This window comes from Rattus norvegicus, chromosome 4 (assembly GCF_021556685.1).
Source record: "Rattus norvegicus strain SHRSP/BbbUtx chromosome 4, alternate assembly SHRSP_T2T, whole genome shotgun sequence".
Classification (NCBI taxonomy): Eukaryota; Metazoa; Chordata; class Mammalia; order Rodentia; family Muridae; genus Rattus; species Rattus norvegicus.
Window position 1 is genome coordinate 154,684,672 of NC_141537.1, and position 23,721 is coordinate 154,708,392.

The 23,721-nt window shown below is 49.4% G+C and overlaps 1 protein-coding gene across 7 annotated transcripts in view; it reads right to left on the minus strand.

The window, feature by feature from the left end:
• Wnt5b (Wnt family member 5B) overlaps nucleotides 1-23,721 on the minus strand; it is a 130,267-nt gene that overhangs the window by 27,070 nt on the left and 79,476 nt on the right. The window contains exon 1 of one of the 7 annotated variants that reach the window (XM_087656207.1): nucleotides 7,614-7,999. The exons of the other annotated variants lie outside the window; for them this stretch is intronic. The gene's annotated coding sequence lies outside the window, so the exon portion shown is untranslated. Of the gene's footprint in view, nucleotides 1-7,613; nucleotides 8,000-23,721 lie in introns of those variants that run through there. 7 annotated transcript variants of the gene reach the window in all.

Here is a 23,721-nt window from a genome sequence, read left to right on the forward strand (position 1 = left end):
ATATCACACTGGGAGAGGAAGTGTTGAATCAGAAAGCTTCTCTCTCCCTCGCAAACCTTCCCTGGTTTTCATTTGTCTGTTTTTGCCCAGTCACTTTTCCAAACCTAACCATGCCCTACAGTCACGATGATGTCCTGAACTCACCCTCTGGGTCTAGATGACAAGGTGCCCAGGAAGTGATTCAAACTCGGGAAAACACCCCCCCCAGCCTGCCATCTGGGTTCTATTAACAACAGGAAGTAACGTTTTCAAAAGCATTTAAAAAGTAGTTTAAAATACATTTAAGAAATTAACAGGGGGGTGGGGAGATGACTCAACAGGTAAAGTGTCTGCCACTTGACCTGACAACCTGAACCCAATCCCTGGTGTTCACAGGGTAAAAGACGAAAACTGACTCCTAAAAGTTCTCCTCTGACCTCCACACATGCCATATTGTGTGTACACTTGTACATACATATACAAACACATACACACAAGTAAATAAATATAGTAATAACAATAATAATAATAATAATAAAGAAACTGGGGATTTCTGAAATTCTGAGTGTCTTCTGTAAACACTGTGGAAGGCCCAAAGCTACAGTCAGGGACTGAGATGTGAGGAGCCCAGCAGATCCTCACAGACTGCAGAAACGGGAGGAAGGGATGCTCTCGGTTCTGTACCGACGCCAGACCCCCCGACCCTGTGTGGGTTGCAAATGTAAGGTCTGAGGTCCACAGATGTGTGCTAAGGTATCCAGCAATGTCATCACCTTGGCTGTCTACAAGTGGACTCCTGTTCTTTGCTTTTGGATTTCATTTATAGGTTTGTGCACATATACTTTAATGTATGCACACATGCATACATTCAAAAAGGTGTATGTATGGGTCTGAGGGTGGGCCTAGACAGTGGGTAGGATCGTTGAGCAGGAGTGCTAGGAGTTTTTTTTCTTCTGCATGACGCTTGGATCGTGTGGGTGCTGGTATCCAACCTCTGGTTCTCAGGATTGTGCAGCAACCGCTCCTAACCACTGAGCCACCTGCCCAGTTCCAGCCTCCCCTCTGTTCTGCTCTGACCTGTCCTATTTAGTATATCTTAGCAAGCTTAGGCAGGGGCAGCACCCAAGGAGGAGAGCAAGGAGGGGCTGTGCAATCACACGCTCGAGTCCCCTCCAGCCTGAAACGCTAGCACCCTAGGAAAATGTCGGTGGTAAGAAGTTTGTGTCAAGGGAAACCACACGCCCAAACGCCAAAGCCAATGCAAACATGGTAAGTCAATGGAAAATCGCCCAGTATCACACAAATGTAATATGACCAGATGTGGTCCATGCAGGGGAACACTTGGGATGGTGGGCGTCAAATAATAAAAAACTACCGCATTTTTCCAACATTAAGAAAACACCGCCAAAGACAGGCGAAAGCAGAGATGTCTGTGTAGTTTCTCTCTTGGCTCCCACTCGGCTCCAGTCAGCTCCCTCTGACCATGTAGATTTAAAAAACAATCTTCTTCCCCCTATCTCTCTCACCGGAACTTCCCACAACCCAACACTTATTATCTGAGGAAATAATGATCAGAATTCATGTTACTGTTCTACGATTTTTCTCTTCTTTGTAACAGTTTTATTAACTTACTTATGTGTGGACATCATTATCAAAGGATAACTTGTGGGAAGTGGCTCTCTCCTACTTCGTGGGTCTAAGGGACTGAACTCAGGTCCTTGGGCTTAGCGACAAGTGGTTTTACTTGTTGAGCCATCTCGACTGTCCCTTTCTTTGTAGCCCCTCTCCCCATTTGTTCTTCTTGAGATGGGGTCTCACTGTGTTGTTCATAATAGTCTCAAACTTCTGGACCCAAGGGACCCTCCTCTCACCTCCGCAGGGATTACAGGGGAGAACTGTAGTACTCAGCTTAGAGTCACTCCAGCTCCGGCCTGGGCCAGGCGCTGAAGATTTCATGACCCAGTTTAGCAGTGAGCGCAGGCAGCCAGGCATAGCTAGTAAAGAGGCAGGAAACACAGGTGAGAGTCGTGGGGCTGTAGGCTGAGCCACACGGCCATTCTGTTTAGGTCTGCTGCAGAGCACAGAGCTTGAATGGTCTGGAGGCACAGAAGTAAATTCTCCTAGACCCCTTTCACTCCCTGACATCATACACAGAAATGGCCTTTTAAGTTAAAAGCTACACACATTTGGTTTATTTCCATTGGAAAAATACATCTGCATATAACTTGGGTATTTTTTTTAAACCTTAGTCATACTGTTCAAGTTTGAGTATTTTAATTGTGCTGTACAGGTCTATCATGAGAACTAGATAGTCACCTCATTAGGTTAATATCATTTCATTGGACAGTAGCTTATCTCTCCCATGATAATTCATCTTTTAATTTTAATTGTGTAACTATGAGTCTCCCCTCACATACAGCAACATAACTAATTTGTAACATCAGTCCAAGGTATCTCTAAGATAGCCTTGGACACTTTAGTCATATTGCCCATATTTACACATCCCAACATCAGTTGTAAAAACTAAGATGTTGGCTTGAATTTCTCATTAATTGGAATCAGTAAAAACTCCAGAGTAAATGACAGTGTGGTCACTTACAGCAATGCTGGGAAGCCCTGGCTTTGGTCTCAGCTCGGCCTTGTTCAGGGAAGGCAGCATCCTTGCTAGCAGCTATAACCAAGAGAGTTCTCCCAAAGTCCTCTCGTAGGGTTCACTGGCAGCGTGCAGCTACATCAGCCAGTGATGTTCTGGCCACATTAGCAAAGCCCCAGCCCACACCTTTCCGATTCCGGCCATCTGTGAGAGCTCCTACCTGTCTTGGTGCAAGCTGTCCAGTCAGAGGACCCTTGCCTAGCTATTCTGACAGATGACTGGTCCACTCAGTACAATGGCCAAGTCTTTGGGGCTTCCTCTGTTCTGACCTCCTGATGGGGGTGACACAGTAATTTTTCTCTCACAGACCTTCTGAAAGCCTAACTTTAAAAATTGCTAGTTTTAACTTTGCATCTATGTATATAAACTATGTTGAGCATGCTTCACCTTGCACCTCCCACACCTCCCTTTTCTCACCCTTCCCTGTTCCAGTCAGCACTCTGTCCTGTTAGTCAGCTTTACCTCAATTTTCGTTTCTCCCTGTGTTTTATGTATCTCTATGGAATCCAGAAACTGCAAACAAGAGAAGATACACAGTGTTTGTCTTTCTGAGACCAGCTTAGTTCACTTAATACGGCGATCCAGATACATGTATCTTCCTACAAATAACATGACTTTGTTCTTTTCCATGCCTGAAAAAAATTCCATTGTATGTACCATGGATACCACATTTTCCTAATCAATCTCTGTGCTGACGGACACCTGGGTTGGTTCCAGAGCACAGCGACTGTGAAGTGTTGCGGTAAACACCCACGTGCAAGTGTCTGTGAGGTGCTGATGTGGACGGGGCGGCTGGGTCACACGGGAAGATTTATTGTTAGTTTTGGAGGAACCCCCACCCTGACTTCTACAGTTTCTGGACTAAATTAGACCTTCACTAGCAGTGTCTACAAGTTCCCTTTTAACTACATCCTTGACAGCATTAGTTGTTTTGCTTTTTTGGTGTTTGCTTGCTTGCTTGTTTGTTTGTTTTTGAGACAGAGTTTCTCTGGCTGTCCTGGATCTCACTTTGTAGACCAGGCTGGCCTCAAACTCAGGTTCGCCTGCCTCTGCCTCCCGAGTGCTGAGGTTAAACATGTCTGCTATCACCTCCTGTGTTAATTCGGGTTTTGTTTTGTTTTGGTTTTTGGTTTTTGGTTTTTGGTTTTTTGGTGACTGTCATTTCTAACTGAAGAGATGGAATCTAAGTGGAGTGTTTATATTTCACTGAGGGCTAGTGAAGTTGTGATGACTGGTCACTTGTATTTCATCTTTTGAGAAATGTGTGTTTCTTTCATTAGGCCATTTGCCAACTGGACTGTCTGCTTTCTCATTGCTGGGTTTGGTAGTTTATTCTAATATTAATCTTTCATCAGATGTAGAGTATGCAAAGATTTTCTTCCATTCTGTCGACTGCTTACTCAACTGTTTCTTCTCCTGCCTTTTAGTTTCATGAGGTTCTCCTTACCAATCGTGGGCCTTACTTCCCGAGTGGCTGGAGTCCTGCTGGGACGCCCTTGGCTATGGCTGTACCTGAAGTGTTTCCCCTCTCCAGTTGCAGACTGGCATGTCTTACACTGACACCTCCGATCTCCCTGAAGTTGACTTTGTTGCAGGATGATATAGGATCCACTCCTCTGCATGTGGACACCCGATTTTCCCAGTGCCATTTGTTGAAGAAGCTGGTTTTTTTCCCTCCGCTGTGGATTTTTGACATCTTTGTCAAAAATTACCTGTCTTCAGCTGTGCGGGCTTGTATCTGAATGGCCTTCCATCAGCGTGTGTGCCTGTTCTGGGCCAGTACCCAACTGTCTTTATTAGACTCTGTAAATATCTTAAAGTCAGACACAGCGTTGCCTACAGCGCTATTCCTTGTTTCTCAGGGTTAGTTTGGTCATTCAAGGTCTTCTGGGCTTCCGTATTAAGAGGCTTTTTTTTTTTTCCTATTTCTGTGGAGACTAGCATTTTATTTTATATACCCATTTTACAATATTAATTCTTTCCAATCCATGAGCATGAGAAGTCTATCTTCTAAGATCTTTTCCAATTTCTTTCTTTAATGCTTGAAAGTAACCATTTTTTTTTTTTTTTGGTTCTTTGTTTTCCGGAGCAGGGGACCGAACCCAGGGCCTTGCGCTTCCTAGGCAAGCGCTCTACCACTGAGCTAAATCCCCAACCCCGAAAGTAACCATTTTATACAGGTCTTTCCCGTCCTTGGTTAGTTTTATTCCAAGGCTCACGGTTTTTGGATTCCTTCTTTTTCATTTCTTTCTCTTTTCTTTTTCTACTGTGAGTAGGACTTTCTCCTGGCTTCTTTCTCAGCATGTTTGTGATTAGGACATAGGGAGGCTGTTGAGTTTTGTGTAGTAATTTTGTATCCTGCCACTTTGCTGAAAGTGTTTATCAGCTCTAAGGGTTTTCTTCTGAAACAAAGAAACAAACATTTTCTTATGGAGTCTTTATGGTCCCTGTGTACAGAATCATAGGGTCTGCAAATAAAGATACTTGGACTTCTTCCTTTCTTACTAAACAATGTATTTACTGAAACAGAACTTAGCATGAAATGCAGACTCTTAAAGGAGAGGCTGGCACAGACAAAACACAATCACCCGACCATCAGCAAACCGCCCTAGCACACGGCTGCAGATGAGAAGATTCTAGGAGCGGTGCTGATGTGCATGCAAGGTATTGGGGTTGGGATGTAGCTGCATGGTAGAGCGGCCATGCATTTGACATGCCCAAGGCCCTCGGTCCATCTCCACTGCAAATTCTCCCCTAAACCTACGACTTGTTCGGTTGTTTTGGTCCCCATATTTAGAAAATTCGCTTCCATTGAGGAATTGGCAGGGTGGGTAGTCAACTAAAAAAATACGGGGGGGGGGGGAAAGTTTTAATGCTTAAGAAAACGTTCAAGTTTCAGCCTAGTCTGGCGCATTACTCACTTTCAGAAACGGGGAACGGCGTAGCAGTCTAACCACCAAGTGTAATCTTGGCACACGGCACCAAGAGCTTCTGGAGTGATTTGTTTTACTTTGCTTTGGTTTTATTGTGTTTTGAGGGAGGGGTCCCTTCCATCCCAAGCTGGCCTTGTAGCTCACTATGTAGCTGATGAGTTTGAATTCCCCACGCCCCCGCGTTCACCTCCCAGTATGACACAACCACTCCCTGTTTGGTTTGGTTTGGTCTTACCTTTGTTTGAGACATGGTGGAACACCAATGATCTACGATGCCATTTAGATTTTTAATGCTCTCTTTTCCAGATCCGTCTCAGAATCCAAGTGAGCAGGTTAAAAACCGAACCCTTGGAACGTGACGAATGCACTGGAATAGGACAAGTTGTTCTCGTCTGGATCCCGGAACAATGTATGACAATTTAATATTGTCCTCGTCAGTCGAGGATTTTTTTTTTTTTTTTGGTTCTTTTTTTTCGGAGCTGGGGACCGAACCCAGGGCCTTGCGCTTCCTAGGCAAGCGCTCTACCACTGAGCTAAATCCCCAGCCCCCAGTCGAGGATTTTTAAATGCTCAAAATGTAAGCATTTTCTACATAATGCTACACAACAATGAGAAATGTAAAACGCCAGTTTACTCGTCAGTTCACGTAGTGACTGAAATTCTCTTGTTATATACCTTACAGGTGTTTGGTTTCCCCTCCCTCCACCTTTGAAACAGGCTGGCCTTGAACTTTATGTAGCTGAGTCCCCAATGTACAGGATATTTTTAATGAATGACAGGCCTATTGTGAAAACCACAGTAGAGTGGGAAGGAACTGGCCCGGCACATCCAAGGGCCTAGGCTAGATGCCCGGTACCACAGGAAAGAAAGACGGGTGGGAGGAGAGGAGGAAGGGACGGAGGAGATGACTCCTCTGCCAGGATATTAAAGGCAACAAAAGGAGCAAATATGTATCCACTGGGCCTTTCCCATGGTGACGCACCACAGAATAGGACACTGTCGACGGAGTCACAACACCAGCTAAGCCAACTGCAGGGCTCTGCCAGGAGCAACACTCTTGATTCCATATGCGTAGTAAAACTTTTAAAAATTTATAGGTGTGGGACAGGAAAAACGGAGAACTAAGCTGAAAGACGGCTCCAAAGACAGTCCTCGTCATTTTCCCACAGCCCCTCCGCTGCTTTGAAGGTGGGTGGGGAGCAGGCACACTCGCTCCTGTGGTTTCCCCTTTCCCTCCCTGACTGTGGTGAGTGCTGGGAATTATACCCAGGCCCTCTGAAAATCCTCTTGACCACTGAGTTATTTCTCTGTCTTATTACTAAGTCACACAGAACTATTTGAATATCAAGCACAGAGGTGAGGTGGCTCCAGCACACAGCATCGCATCGGTGTGAGTTGCTGCTCTGAGGGTCAGAGGACAGATGCACTAGACCGTGACTACTCCCAGGACCCCAAAGAAGGTGGTTCTTACTCTGTGCCTGATCTTCATCATTTCTAAAATAAGAACGGTCATTCAGTCTCTACACAGGACATCCAGAGCCATGCCAAGATGCTGCCACCTAATTACCATGACTCGTTACTGTGCCTGAAGAAGGACACCAGTTTAGATTTCTTCCACCAGTTACACCAAGGACTCCTCTGCTGGAGGATGGGCTCAGAGGCAGGGCACTTGCGCAAACAAACAGGAGGCCCTGGGCTCTACTCAAAAAGCAACAGATACCGGAAACAAAACTACAAAGATAATAAGGACCTCACACTGGTGACACTAGTGACATCCACTATTTGAGTAGATGACTTGACTCTGCTTAACAGGAAAGTTTAAACTAAAAGGCTGAGTATAGTAGTCCCTGTAACCTGAGAAGCTCAGGAGGATGGCGGGCCAGTGCCAGGATGCTCTTAGACTCTAGACTATGTAGTGAGACACCCCCCACCCAGATCTCCAAAGATTTAAAAGAAGAAAGAACCTCACCAAACTGTCAGTCCCAAGGTGTGCCAACTCTAGAAAACTCCAGGCAGAATTTTCATACAGAATTATGCTAATCACTGACCTCTTAGCTGCCATTCAGGGAGCCACGGTAGCGCCCGCTATCAAGAAAGCCATGGTTTGCCTTCCATACTGTCTCTCTGAGGCTCAAGGAATGACCAGTTTCCAGGCCTTATCTACTCCTTAGAGTCTAACTTTTGTATTAGACCTTGAACCCTCTCTTGGCAGAGAAGGGGACCTGGATGTGAACTCTCCTCTCCAACAGGGCAGATCCTCAAGGTTCCTGTGGAACTGACATTATGTAAGAGACACCAAGTGTTGGTTCACACTCATAGGACTTTCCAGGAAGGCCTGCTGTGCCCAGCACCCACACTGGCTGCTTCAGCTCAGCCAGGCCCCAAGACATTGAGGTCCCAGGGCAGTCTGAGACAGGCTGAGCTGAGCTGACCCTCCCCCTCCAGCCTTCTGAAATATTTATCTCAATCCGATAGTCACACAGAACCCGGTACAAATGACCTTCAGGGCAGAAAGAACACAGCCTGCAGGACAGAAGCAGCGGGCAGTCTGCCTGGCCAGGCTGCTGCAGTCTTGGGAGTTAGTCATGCTGGCCTGCTTCCCTGGGAAAGCAGAATTCAAGCTGTTTGGAAATAGCGTTTCTTCTTTCTCCACTCCCGATTCAGCCCTCAGCCCTGCACACAGCCTTCCGTGCACACAAAGATGAAACCAGACTTAGTAAGAATTGGGAAGCTTCATGCTCACTGGGGACAAGGTTGCTCAGCTGGTGTGAGGCAGGGGTTCCATCCCAGCAGGTGGGGGCAAAAACCCGGAGCTGTTTCATGGTCGGGGGCTAAGAGAGACATGGCCACTAGAGGGTGGCAGAATTACATACAAACAATTCAAGGGCTTTTATTCAAAGCCAGAGCTAGGCATAGGCCTGAAGGAATAAAAAAGCGTATCAGCTTATCTCCCCAGAGAGCATTCTTTCCCTAGCCACGCATGCATACTCAGTCACACGCGCACACACTTGCACATGTACACACGCAGACCCATACGGCAAACCAACCATCACCTGTAGCCAGATCTGCTCACGGAACGGTTAACATCTCACTCACTGCCAGCGGCTGGTGCTCAAGGCATCCCTGTATCCTAGGAGGAAAGCCTGGTCTAAGTTCAAACTCCTGCACTCAGGAGAACAGATAGGAGGATCATGGGCTAAAGGCTAGCCTGTGCTACAGAGACCCTATTAAAGACAACAGCAAAAAACTGGTTCTGCCCACTCTCTGCTTCGTGGTGCGGTGTTTTCCTTGTTGTTCCCCTTCTTCCTAACTTGGGAATGGAGACCAACAGAAGGAAGACTCATCTGTGAATGGAGTTTAGCACGGCGCCTACTGCTCAGCAAGCACTGGCTGTTTCCATCTTGTTCTGGAGCTGCACGTGCTCAAGCTGCTGGGCCCTCGTAAACTCCTCAGCTATGGAAAACATCAGGCGGAGTCAGAGGGAAAGTGGTGGCTCCCTGTAGGGAGAGTGTGCTATGCCTGTCCCTTCAAAGCCTGTGTTCTTTTCACTCTGCCCCTGTGTGGGTACCAAAGGGGATGTGGTCTATAAGCCAGAGGTCTATATTATTTTCATCTTACTGAAAGGAGGGAGCCTTGAATGCCTGCACACTAAACACATACTCTACGGAGAAAATGCAATTTAGCAAATCTTTGAAAAAAATTTATTTTATGTGTACGTGTATGCCTGTGTACATTTATGTACACAGCATGTGTGCAGATGCCCAAGGGTTGCATAGTGTGGGATCCTCCAGAACTGGAGTCATAAGAAGCTGTGAAACACCATGTAAGTGCTACGAACCAAACCCAGGCCCTCAGCAAGAGCAGCAAATACTCAGAGTCACTGGGTCACCTCCTCAGGCCCTAGCATACATTTACAAGAGAATAAAAGTCTCTACTAGATACCGGGGCTCTCATGCTGGGAACCATAAAGCAGGCAGGCAGGAAGAGAGGCAGGGAGGGAGGCAGGGAGGGAGGCAGGCAGGCAGGCAGGCAGCCAGCAGCAGCAGCAGCAGCAGCAGCAGCAGCAGCAGCAGCAGCAGCAGCAGCAGCAGCAGCAGCAGAGAAATGTAAGGAAATACAACCATTCTCTCTCCAGATATCTGGAGTTAGATCTCGGGAGACAGAATTGAACACAACAGAACGTTGGAAGGAAGGAAGGCAAGACCTGAGTCAAAGGCTCAGACCCTGGCTATCAGAGGATGGGGGTGGGAGTGTTGGTGGGGGGTTTCTCACTAGCCATTTTGGTCAGCAGAATAGGCTGGAAGCTAAGCCCAGGCACAAGCAGCTGCTCCCTCAGATCCAACTCTGCACCCTGCTGTGTTTCTGGTCCTCTAACCTCTACATTTCTTAAACAGGAAATAAAGTCTGAGGAAGGTTTAAAACCAGTGGTTGCCTGCTTCCAGCCGCTTCTGCGGGAGGTTTTGTGCATCCCTGGTACATTAACAAGAGACAACAAAAGGTATAGGCCAGCATGCTTGAGGGAATATTTTTTGTTTTTAAAGAGATAAGCCTAGGGGGCTGGTGTGATAACTCAATGGTTAAGAGCACTGTTCTTATAGGACCAGGGTTCAGTTCCCAGCATCCATAAGGCAGCTCATAAGTGAATGTAATTCCAGGTGTTTCAACATGTCTTCTGACCTCTGTGGGCTCCTGTACATGTGGTATACACACATAGCACACACACACACACACACACACACACACACACACACACACACACACACACACACACACACACACACTATGAGGTCCTGACCCGGAACTCACTGTTGTAGAACCGGTTGTTCTGGAACTCACCAGATCTGCCTGCCTCTGCCTTTGGGGTGCTGTGATTAAAGGTGTGCATGGCCAAGTCCAGCCGCTAGAGCTTTCCTACTACATGGTAGAAATGAAACTCCAGGTAGGCACCGAGGGTTAACTTTAATTGTTAACATGGTACAACTTAGGGCAGTGGTTCTCAACCTTCCTAATGATGCAACCCTTTAATACCTCAGGTTGTGGTGACCCATAATAAAATTATGTCATTGCTACTTCATAATTGAAATTTTGCTAGTTATGAGTCATAATGTAAATAACTGATATATAGGATATCTTATATGCGACCCCCAAACAGGTCACAATCCACAGGACCTAGGGAGTCTTAGTGAAGGAATTGTGTAGATCAGCTTGGTCGAGGGTCTTGTCCGTGAGGGATTGTTTCGATTGCCTTAATCATTTTAGGAAGACTTGGCCTGAAAGCAGGTGGCACCGCTCCCTGGTTGGGGCCCTGGACTATGTAGGAAAAAGGCTAGCTGAGCACTAAACTCCCACACATCCCTTTCTTCTGGTTCTTGATGGTGGGTGTGACTGGTGACTTCCCTTTCTGCAGAAAGCTCGGGTTCGGGCCCTGACTTCCCTGCAATGCTGACTGCAACCTGGAGGTGTGAGCTGAAGCAAACCCTTGCTTTTCTGAGTTGCTTTCTGTCAGGGAATTTTATCAGAGCAACAGGAAACTGGGACATTGTGGAAGTGGGGTCTTTGCTGGGATAAACCCGGCTGTGTGGCTTTTGAGCCTTTTGTGGGAGGAATGTGGAAGTGTTTGACATGCTGGGCTAGAAAAGCCACTCAAGTTTGGACAGTGGTGGGAGTTTAGCAATGTGTAGAGACGTGCAGACCAGTGGACACTCAGACTGTGAGGTTTCGGAGAGCCAAGGGCTCTGTCAGGAACTGGGTAGGGGATATTCATGGGATATTTTGGCAAAGAATCTGGCTTCATTCTTCCCGGCTCTTAAAACTCTGAGTGAAGCTGAACTTAAAGAAAATGGTTTGTTTGTCAGAGGAAGTATCAGGATGGGAGCACCTCTCAGGAGTGCTAAGGGAGTGGGAGCGTCTCTCAGCGGTGCTAAGGGAATGGGAGCACCTCTCAGCAGTGCTAAGGGGATGGGAGCACCTCTCAGCAGTTCTAAGGGAACAGGAGCACCTCTCAGGAGTGCTAAGGGAGTGGGAGGGTCTCTCAGTGGTGCTAAGGGAGTGGGAGAATCTCTCAGCAGTGCTAAGGGAGTGGGAACGTCTCTCAGTGGTGCTAAAGGAATGGGAGCACCTCTCAGCAGTGCTAAGGGAATGGGAGCACCTCTCAGCAGTGCTAAGGGAACAGGAGCACCTCTCAGGAGTGCTAAGGGAACAGGAGCGTCTCTCAGCGGTGCTAAGGGAATGGGAGCACCTCTCAGCAGTGCTAAGGGGATGGGAGCACCTCTCAGCAGTGCTAAGGGGATGGGAGCACTTCTCAGCAGTGCTAAGGGAGTGGGAGCATCTCTCAGCGGTGCTAAGGGAGTGGGAGCACTTCTCAGCAGTGCTAGGGGAGTGGGAGCACTTCTCAGCGGTGCTAAGGGAATGGGAGCACTTCTCAGCAGTGCTAAGGGAGTGGGAGCACCTCTCAGGAGTGCTAAGGGAGTGGGAGCACCTCTCAGGAGTGCTAAGGGAGTGGGAGCATCTCTCAGCAGTGCTAAGGGAGTGGGAGCACCTCTCAGCGGTGCTAAGGGAGTGGGTGCACTTCTCAGCAGTGCTAAGGGAGTGGGAGCACCTCTCAGCAGTGCTAAGGGAATGGGAGCACTTCTCAGCAGTGCTAAGGGAGTGGGAGCACCTCTCAGGAGTGCTAAGGGAGTGGGAGCACCTCTCAGCGGTGCTAAGGGAATGGGAGCACTTCTCAGCAGTGCTAAGGGAGTGGGAGCATCTCTCAGCGGTGCTAAGGGAACAGGAGCACTTCTCAGCAGTGCTAAGGGAATGGGAGCATCTCTCAGCAGTGCTAAGGGAGCAGGAGCATCTCTCAGCAGTGCTAAGGGAACAGGAGCACTTCTCAGCAGTGCTAAGGGAGTGGGAGCACTTCTCAGCAGTGCTAAGGGAACAGGAGCACCTCTCAGCAGTGCTAAGGGAGTGGGAGCATCTCTCAGCAGTGCTAAGGGAGCAGGAGCATCTCTCAGCAGTGCTAAGGGAACAGGAGCACTTCTCAGCAGTGCTAAGGGAGTGGGTGCACCTCTCAGGAGTGCTAAGGGAGTGGGAGCATCTCTCAGCAGTGCTAAGGGAGTAGGTGCACTTCTCAGCAGTGCTAAGGGAGTGGGAGCATCTCTCAGCGGTGCTAAGGGAACAGGAGCACTTCTCAGCAGTGCTAAGGGAATGGGAGCATCTCTCAGCAGTGCTAAGGGAGCAGGAGCATCTCTCAGCAGTGCTAAGGGAACAGGAGCACTTCTCAGCAGTGCTAAGGGAGTGGGAGCACTTCTCAGCAGTGCTAAGGGAACGGGAGCACCTCTCAGCAGTGCTAAGGGAACAGGAGCACTTCTCAGCAGTGCTAAGGGAGTGGGTGCACTTCTCAGCAGTGCTAAGGGAACAGGAGCACCTCTCAGCAGTGCTAAGGGAACGGGAGCACTTCTCAGCAGTGCTAAGGGAACAGGAGCACTTCTCAGCAGTGCTAAGGGAGTGGGTGCACTTCTCAGCAGTGCTAAGGGAATGGGAGCACTTCTCAGCAGTGCTAAGGGAATGGGAGCACTTCTCAGCGGTGCTAAGGGAACGGGAGCACCTCTCAGCAGGGCTAAGGGAGTGGGAGCATCTCTCAGCAGTGCTAAGGGAACAGGAGCACTTCTCAGCAGGGCTAAGGGAACAGGAGCACCTCTCAGCAGTGCTAAGGGAGTGGGAACGTCTCTCAGCAGTGCTAAGGGAATGGGAGCACTTCTCAGCAGTGCTAAGGGAGTGGGAGCACCTCTCAGGAGTGCTAAGGGAGTGGGAGCGTCTCTCAGCAGTGCTAAGGGAACAGGAGCACCTCTCAGCAGTGCTAAGGGAACGGGAGCACTTCTCAGCAGGGCTAAGGGAACAGGAGCACCTCTCAGCAGTGCTAAGGGGATGGGAGCACCTCTCAGCAGTGCTAAGGGAACGGGAGCACTTCTCAGCAGTGCTAAGGGAACAGGAGCACTTCTCAGCAGTGCTAAGGGAACAGGAGCACCTCTCAGCAGTGCTAAGGGAACAGGAGCACCTCTCAGCAGGGCTAAGGGAACAGGAGCACCTCTCAGCAGTGCTAAGGGAATGGGAGCATCTCTCAGCAGTGCTAAGGGAACAGGAGCACCTCTCAGCGGTGCTAAGGGAATGGGAGCACCTCTCAGCAGTGCTAAGGGAACGGGAGCACTTCTCAGCAGTGCTAAGGGAACAGGAGCACTTCTCAGCAGTGCTAAGGGAACAGGAGCACCTCTCAGCAGTGCTAAGGGAGTGGGTGCACTTCTCAGCGGTGCTAAGGGGATGGGAGCACCTCTCAGCAGTGCTAAGGGAGTAGGTGCACTTCTCAGCAGTGCTAAGGGAATGGGAGCACTTCTCAGCAGTGCTAAGGGAACAGGAGCACTTCTCAGCAGTGCTAAGGGAACAGGAGCACCTCTCAGCAGTGCTAAGGGAGTGGGAGCGTCTCTCAGCAGTGCTAAGGGAACGGGAGCACTTCTCAGCAGTGCTAAGGGAACAGGAGCACTTCTCAGCAGTGCTAAGGGAACAGGAGCACCTCTCAGCAGTGCTAAGGGAGTGGGTGCACTTCTCAGCGGTGCTAAGGGGATGGGAGCACCTCTCAGCAGTGCTAAGGGAACGGGAGCACTTCTCAGCAGTGCTAAGGGAACAGGAGCACCTCTCAGCAGTGCTAAGGGAACGGGAGCACTTCTCAGCAGTGCTAAGGGAACAGGAGCACCTCTCAGCAGTGCTAAGGGAACAGGAGCACTTCTCAGCAGTGCTAAGGGAACGGGAGCACCTCTCAGCAGTGCTAAGGGAACGGGAGCACTTCTCAGCAGTGCTAAGGGAACGGGAGCACCTCTCAGCAGTGCTAAGGGAACAGGAGCACCTCTCAGCAGGGCTAAGGGAACAGGAGCATCTCTCAGCAGGGCTAAGGGAGTGGGTGCACTTCTCAGCGGTGCTAAGGGGATGGGAGCACCTCTCAGCAGTGCTAAGGGAGTAGGTGCACTTCTCAGCAGTGCTAAGGGAATGGGAGCACTTCTCAGCAGTGCTAAGGGAACAGGAGCACTTCTCAGCAGTGCTAAGGGAACAGGAGCACCTCTCAGCAGTGCTAAGGGAGTGGGAGCGTCTCTCAGCAGTGCTAAGGGAACGGGAGCACTTCTCAGCAGTGCTAAGGGAACAGGAGCACTTCTCAGCAGTGCTAAGGGAACAGGAGCACCTCTCAGCAGTGCTAAGGGAGTGGGTGCACTTCTCAGCGGTGCTAAGGGGATGGGAGCACCTCTCAGCAGTGCTAAGGGAACGGGAGCACTTCTCAGCAGTGCTAAGGGAACAGGAGCACCTCTCAGCAGTGCTAAGGGAACGGGAGCACTTCTCAGCAGTGCTAAGGGAACGGGAGCACCTCTCAGCAGTGCTAAGGGAACGGGAGCACTTCTCAGCAGTGCTAAGGGAACAGGAGCACCTCTCAGCAGTGCTAAGGGAACAGGAGCACTTCTCAGCAGTGCTAAGGGAACAGGAGCACCTCTCAGCAGTGCTAAGGGAACAGGAGCACCTCTCAGCAGTGCTAAGGGAGTGGGAGCGTCTCTCAGCAGTGCTAAGGGAACGGGAGCACTTCTCAGCAGTGCTAAGGGAACAGGAGCACTTCTCAGCAGTGCTAAGGGAACAGGAGCACCTCTCAGCAGTGCTAAGGGAGTGGGTGCACTTCTCAGCGGTGCTAAGGGGATGGGAGCACCTCTCAGCAGTGCTAAGGGAACGGGAGCACTTCTCAGCAGTGCTAAGGGAACAGGAGCACCTCTCAGCAGTGCTAAGGGAACGGGAGCACTTCTCAGCAGTGCTAAGGGAACGGGAGCACCTCTCAGCAGTGCTAAGGGAACGGGAGCACTTCTCAGCAGTGCTAAGGGAACAGGAGCACCTCTCAGCAGTGCTAAGGGAACAGGAGCACTTCTCAGCAGTGCTAAGGGAACAGGAGCACCTCTCAGCAGTGCTAAGGGAACAGGAGCACCTCTCAGCAGTGCTAAGGGAACAGGAGCACTTCTCAGCAGTGCTAAGGGAACGGGAGCACTTCTCAGCAGTGCTAAGGGAACAGGAGCACCTCTCAGCAGTGCTAAGGGAACAGGAGCACCTCTCAGCAGTGCTAAGGGAACAGGAGCACCTCTCAGCAGTGCTAAGGGAACAGGAGCACCTCTCAGCAGGGCTAAGGGAACAGGAGCATCTCTCAGCAGGGCTAAGGGAGTGGGAGCGTCTCTCGGCGGTGCTAAGGGAACAGGAGCACCTCTCAGCAGTGCTAAGGGAACAGGAGCATCTCTCAGCAGGGCTAAGGGAGTGGGAGCGTCTCTCGGCGGTGCTAAGGGAATGGGAGCACCTCTCAGCAGTGCTAAGGGAATGGGAGCATCTCTCAGCAGTGCTAAGGGAACAGGAGCACCTCTCAGCAGTGCTAAGGGAACGGGAGCACCTCTCAGCAGTGCTAAGGGAACGGGAGCACCTCTCAGCAGTGCTAAGGGAACGGGAGCACCTCTCAGCAGTGCTAAGGGAACAGGAGCACCTCTCAGCAGTGCTAAGGGAACAGGAGCACTTCTCAGCAGTGCTAAGGGAACAGGAGCACTTCTCAGCAGTGCTAAGGGAACAGGAGCACCTCTCAGCAGGGCTAAGGGAACGGGAGCACCTCTCAGCAGTGCTAAGGGAACAGGAGCACCTCTCAGCAGGGCTAAGGGAACGGGAGCACCTCTCAGCAGTGCTAAGGGAACAGGAGCACTTCTCAGCAGTGCTAAGGGAACAGGAGCACCTCTCAGCAGGGCTAAGGGAACAGGAGCACTTCTCAGCAGTGCTAAGGGAACGGGAGCACTTCTCAGCAGTGCTAAGGGAACAGGAGCACCTCTCAGCAGTGCTAAGGGAACAGGAGCACTTCTCAGCGGTGCTAAGGGAGTGGGAGCACTTCTCAGCAGTGCTAAGGGAGTGGGAGCACCTCTCAGCAGTGCTAAGGGAACAGGAGCACTTCTCAGCAGTGCTAAGGGAACAGGAGCATCTCTCAGCAGTGCTAAGGGAACAGGAGCACTTCTCAGCAGTGCTAAGGGAACGGGAGCACCTCTCAGCAGTGCTAAGGGAACAGGAGCACCTCTCAGCAGGGCTAAGGGAGTGGGAGCATCTCTCAGCAGTGCTAAGGGAACAGGAGCACTTCTCAGCAGGGCTAAGGGAACAGGAGCACCTCTCAGCAGTGCTAAGGGAGTGGGAACGTCTCTCAGCAGTGCTAAGGGAATGGGAGCACTTCTCAGCAGTGCTAAGGGAGTGGGAGCACCTCTCAGGAGTGCTAAGGGAGTGGGAGCGTCTCTCAGCAGTGCTAAGGGAACAGGAGCACCTCTCAGCAGTGCTAAGGGAACGGGAGCACTTCTCAGCAGGGCTAAGGGAACAGGAGCACCTCTCAGCAGTGCTAAGGGGATGGGAGCACCTCTCAGCAGTGCTAAGGGAACAGGAGCACCTCTCAGCAGGGCTAAGGGAACAGGAGCACCTCTCAGCAGTGCTAAGGGAATGGGAGCATCTCTCAGCAGTGCTAAGGGAACAGGAGCACCTCTCAGCGGTGCTAAGGGAATGGGAGCACCTCTCAGCAGTGCTAAGGGAACAGGAGCACCTCTCAGCAGTGCTAAGGGAACGGGAGCACCTCTCAGCAGTGCTAAGGGAGTGGGTGCACCTCTCAGCAGTGCTAAGGGAGTGGGAGCGTCTCTCGGCGGTGCTAAGGGAATGGGAGCACTTCTCAGCAGTGCTAAGGGAACGGGAGCACCTCTCAGCAGTGCTAAGGGAACAGGAGCACTTCTCAGCAGTGCTAAGGGAGTGGGAGCATCTCTCAGCAGTGCTAAGGGAACAGGAGCACCTCTCAGCAGGGCTAAGGGAACAGGAGCACCTCTCAGCAGTGCTAAGGGAATGGGAGCACCTCTCGGCAGTGCTAAGGGAGTGGGAGCGTCTCTCAGCAGTGCTAAGGGAGTGGGAGCGTCTCTCAGCAGTGCTAAGGGAACGGGAGCACCTCTCAGCAGTGCTAAGGGAGTGGGAGCACCTCTCAGCAGTGCTAAGGGAGTGGGAGCGTCTCTCAGCAGTGCTAAGGGAACAGGAGCACCTCTCAGCAGTGCTAAGGGAACGGGAGCACCTCTCAGCAGTGCTAAGGGGACGGGAGCACCTCTCAGCAGTGCTAAGGGAGTGGGAGCGTCTCTCGGCGGTGCCAATGGGCAGCTGTAGCTAATAGAGAGATCAGCACCTCTGACATGGAACTGCTGCTCTGCACTGAGAGAATGGAAGTTTGTCCTGAGGGTACAACCCCTGCCCTCGGAGGCGGCTGAAGATCTTGTAAAGATTCAAATTTATTTCAAGAAAAAAAAGCGGAAGCCGAAGGGTTCCATCCTTGGAAGCAACGGCTCAGGAAAACATTTTACCCACAGGCACTGCACAGAAGCTGGACAGCTGCAGTCCAAGGCTGACTGGGTAAGCTACCACCGGGTGCCACATGTGCCAGCTGCAGACACGGACGCTAAGCCCCCGATGGGGCACTGTTCCCGCGGGGTGATGAGCTCGCGACCAGCAGCAGGCTCACTGCTACATTGGGCCATGTCCACACGGAAGTGATAGTACTTGTTCTTACCGGAACCAATACTTATTTTGGTCATGGATTGGCCTTTCCTGCATGTAATGATTCTGCCACAACTTTATCCGCCATCATGATACTCCACACAACATTGCTTCGGACCAAGAAACTCTCTTCATAGTCACAAAAAGAGGACCAGTCACGGGATTCACCAATCTTAATGTTTGCCACACCCAGAAGCAGCTGGCTTGACAGAACAGCCGCACTGCTTTTTAAATACACAGCTACAGGGCCAGTTGGGTGTCAGTAGCCTAGAAAGTTGAGGCAGAGTTCTACATATGCTTTGAATCAGCATCTGATTCAAGGCACTGTTTTCCTAAAGCCAGAATTCACAGGGACCACAAATCAAGGGGAGGAAAAGGGAATGGGCTCCACTCACTATCACCCCTAGTGGCCCACTAAGAAAATTACTGCTTCCTGTTCACAGGACTTCATATGCTGCTTGCCCAGTTTTGGCTCCAGAATGAAGAATGATTCTGCCAGGAGACACAAGAAACATTCCACTGCACCGGAAGCTCAGATTTCCTCCTGCTTATGTCAGGTTTCCAATGACCTTAACCTAACAGGCTAAAATAAAAAGTTGTTCAGAGGGGTGACTGATCCAGACTGTCAGCTAGCTGTCCCTTAGAGCCGCAGAGAGGTGCTCCTGTCCCCTGGATTGCTTCTCCACAAAGGAGAGAAGGACGATTATGTCTGGGGTATAGGGGATGCTTTGGGACGCTCTCTTGGTACTATACCCTGTGATTAAGGACAACGGGAGACTGCAATTCAATCCAGGCAGAATGACAAATGACCCAGACCCTTCAAGAATGAATATATGGGGGGTTGGGGATTTAGCTCAGTGGTAGAGCGCTTGCCTAGCAAGCGGAAGGCCCTGGGTTTCGTCCCCAGCTCCGAAAAAAAGAAAAAAGAAAAAAAAAAGAATGAATATATGGGTCACCCTTCAAGGATGAATATATGGGTCACCCTTCAAGGGAGAGAATAAGACTTACTGAGGTTCTGGCTTAGGGGAGGAAGTGCAGAATGGGGAGTAGAGGAAGGTAGTGGTTATGGATACCAGCCAAAGCCACGTGATGAGTTACAGAAATGTGGGTTATACTTAGTCCATCCTGGAGGACGGTCAGGGCAGGAACCTGGAGGCAGAAACTAAAGCAAAGGGATCTTTACATGACTTGGGCTCATGTTTCTTATACCTCCTGGGGTTGCCTGCTTAGGGCTAGCACTGCCCACAGGGGCTGTGCCTCCCACATTGATCATTAGTGTGATGGAGGCCTTCTCTCAGTCTGAGGTTCCCTCTCCCCGGTGACATTAGCTTTTATTAGGATGACAAAATACTAACATGCCCAACCATTATTTATGCTTACACGCACATATATTAAGCAGATATGTTTCCTTACCTCTGTCGCCTATCATGTAATATAACATTGAGATATAGCGGCGAACTGTTGTAAATCTATATTACATTAAAACGATGGGACGCTAAAAGACTAAACATTCTTCAAGGGGCTTTGCCACCTATTCTAGGGGAGAGGAAATGAGTTTTGGGTTTTGCATGGGACAGTTTGTATCATATTTTGTAAAACTATGACCTTGTTATTGTTTTCATTTGGAAGTTAACCACGAGGTCAGGCTCTGCAGTTGACTGTCCAGTCAATCAGGCGTGGAGTTGTCAATCTTAGTTGTCAACCTGACTGGTCTGTAATCAACTGAAAGAGAAGCTTCAGGGCACCGCTGTAAGAGGTTTTCTGCATCTATCTGATACCTAATAAGTAGGAAGATAACGCCCTGCAGGAGACAGCCCAGATTAAAGGACAAAGAAGGAAATGTCACTTTTGCCTGCTAATCTACTAAGTATCTATTACTGTTGATGCTTTCTCTGGTATTAGAATTGGCTTCTTCCAAGATGGACTTTAGATCAATGGCCCTTCAGGTATCTTCTTCCAGGGCTCTGTGCCACTAGATTCTTGTCCTCTCTGGTGAGAGACAGCCATTGTTGGATTCCTCTGCACCACAGAAGTCAGTCTAGTAATTCCTCCTTTAACGGAGTCATTCTATTGATTCTGTTCATCCAAAGCACATTGACCCGTACAGGCACAGTGGTGTACACCTGTAAGTCCAGCTAGGAGGCAGCCACAGGAAGGCTGCAAACTGGAGACCAGCTTGGTTCCAGGCCAGCCGGAGCGACCCAGTGAGACTTTGCCTCAAAAGGACGGAAGGTAAGCTCCATAGTCTTAACCAGTAACTACCAATTGTCTGCTCCCCAGCTGGTAGGAATTTCTCGTTCTGTTTTCTGGTTTTATACACACACACAGGCCCACTGTATTGTTTCCTGCCGTGGCTGTGTTTTCCTAAAGCCAGAATTCACAGGGACCACAAATCAAGGGGAGGAAATAAGAAATAAAGAAATAAAGAAATCCACAAATAAGAGGAGGTTCCTCCTCTGTACCACCACTAACGCTTGTTTTCAGTTTCAGTTAATACGGCCATCTAAAATCTGAGGTATGAATTTGCTTTGGCTTTGACTTATACTTCCATAACTGGAGACATTAGCACGCTTTTGAGTTTGGAAGCCTTTTGTATAGCTTCTTCAGGGACTTCTGTTCTCGCCTCGTTTGAGTACTTAGTAACAGGGCTGTTAGTGTGTCTCTTGCTGTTTTTGCTTAAAGAGGTTCTCAACTGTCATTTTTTCCTTCTAAAGATAAGATTTCACTCTGTAAACCAGGCCAGCTTTGAACTTTTTTTTAAAAAGATTTATTTTATTCGTATGAGTATATTGTCGCTGTCTTCAGACACTCCAGAAGAGGGCATCGGATCCCATTACAGATGGTTGTGAGACACCATGTGGTTGCTGGGATTTGAACTCAGGACCTCAGGAAGAGCAGTCAGTGCTCTTGACTGCTGAGCCATCTCTCCAGCCCCAGCTTTGAACTCTTAAACTCAAGGTAGTCCTCTTGTCTCAGCTTTGAAGTGCGGGGATTAAAGGCATGAGTGACCAACCATTCTGGATGTTCTCTTGTTTGAATATTCTGTAATTGAGAGGTGGCCCAAGTTACTCTGCTGGTTAGAGATATTCAGGAATAGAAAGGAGGCTGAAGAGATGTGTTAGTGGTTAAGAAACACCTGTGGCTCTTGTGTGTGCGTGTGTGTGTGTGTGTGTGTGTGTGTGTGTGAGTGTGAGTGAGTGTGAGTGAGTGTGTGTGTGTGTGTGTGTAGGCGTGTAGGGGGAGGGGGCAGGTTTGATTCCCAGCACCCATGTAGTGGTTCACAACTATCTCTAACTCCAGTTCTAAGAGATCTGAGACCTCTTCTGCTTCCATGGGCACCAGGCACACACATAATGCAGACATATATTTGGGGAAAATGTGAATATTCATAAAATAAATCTTTTTTTTAAACTAAAAAGAAATATTTAGAGATGGGCTGGGAATGTAGCTCAGTTCGCAGAGTGTGTGCTCAGCATGTACGAAGCCCTAGGTTTGATCCCCAGTACAGTAGGGCTGTATCTGCCTATAATCCCAGCATTGACCACACAGAAGCAAGAGGATCAGGGGTTCAAGGTCATCTCCTACATGTAGTTCCAGTTTGAGAGACTCTGTCTCAGAAAACAGAAGTATCTAGAAATGGGGAACAAGGCCTTGCTGGTACAATGGCCCAGTCAATAAAGGCACTTGCCTAAAGCCTGGAGACCTGAACTCAACCCCAAGACCCCCCCGTGGAGGGAGAGAGCTACTTCCAAAGTGTTGTCCTCTGACTTCTAAAAAGAAGGTCTTGCCCTGTAGCCCAGGCTGGCCTCAGTTTGCTTCGACCCACCCACCTCAGTCTCCCTGAGTAACTGAGTAGAGTACCATCAGGTCTGGACTCTGGAAAAATGCTCCTCTGAAGCCTGAATTGTAAACCATGCACATCCCAGAATTAAGGGGCTATGCACACTTGACCTGGGCTCCACTGCGTTACCATTGGGAGAGGGAGGAAGACTTCTGGGCCAAACACTATTGAGTGTTAGATAAGAGAACTGTGACCCAGAAAGGGAGGTCATTTCCACAGTGCCGAAACAGGCTGCCAGTGACTCGGCACAGACTCCTTCAGTGAAGGAGCAGCTTTTCTCCATTGGTGTTGTTTCCCGAAATGTTTCTCGCTGTTATTGGACATGGTAATAATTCTTGTGGCTGAAAAAGGCCCTGCAATTTATAATTGAACACTTATAAATGGAAAGCTGTATGTTTAGTAAACTCAAGAAAGTTCTGCTAGAAGTAGAAGCAGGCATCCACCTTTTTAGAGGTGCCATTGTAGGGCTGTTGTAAATGATCTTTCTAGGTAAGCAAAACCTCAAAGGTTCTCAGTGTGCATCTTGGGCCCAGCACTTTGCTTTGTGTGAAATGGGGTTAGGGCACACTAAGGTAGCTAGATAGGGTGGGTCACACCTGTAATTCCAACATTCAGAGAGCTGAGGTAGGAGGACTACTACTATGTCCAGGCCAGCTCTGGCTACATAGAGAGTTTCAAGACAGCCAGGAAAAGAAAAGAGGAAAAGCATGGAGGGAGGTCCGTGAGGTGCTTTGAATAAACACAAGGCATCCATACTCAGCTGCCAAAACTGCGGAGGCTGGAGAGGAGGCCTCTTAGTGAAGAGCACTTGCTGTTCCCAGTATCCCCACTAGGGGGCTCACACCTGCTTAAAACTCCAGGCTAGACCAGAGGATCTGAAGACCTCTACTGGTCTTCTCAGGCACTCCCTTGCCTGGCATATATTCACCAACACACGCACGCACGCACGCGCGCGCGCGCACGCACACACACACACACACACACACACACACACACACACACACACACGCAAAATCTTTTTTAAAACACACACACACACACACACACACACACACACACACACACACACACACGCAAAATCTTTTTTAAAAAGAGCCAGAGATGGCGGTGCATGCCTTTAATACTAGGACCAGGGAGGCAAACGCAGACGGATCACTGTGAGTCCCATACTGGGCTGGTCTATACAGCAAGTTCCAAGGCAGCCAGGACTACAAAGTGAGGCCCGCTCTCCAAACAAACAAACAACAAACAAACAAACAAATCAGCAACAAAAACCTCACTGGTAACTCTCTCTTCCTTACTCGCTCATGCACAGCACAGCACAAAACAAGACCCCAAAAGTAGGAGGGGAATGTGGTGGGGGAGTGGAAAGGGGATGGTAGAAGGTAAGAAGGGGCAAAAAAAAAAAAAAAACAAAACAAAACAAAACAAAAAAAAAAAAACAAAAAACCAACCCAGAAGCACATATGAAATTGTCAGAAAGTAACTTTTTTTTTAAAATGTGACTTTCAGGGCAGGCAAGATGGCTCAGTGGGTAAAAGCACTTTCAAATCTGAGGGCCTGAAGTTGATTCCTTGGACCCACATAGTAGGGGAGAGCTAAGTCTCAAATAATTGGTCTCTGACTTCCACGTGGTGTGTCGAGGAACTCACTTGTGCTTGTGCTCGTAAATAAATGCATGTGAATGTGCACACACATGTTGGGTAAAAGGTAATAAAAGC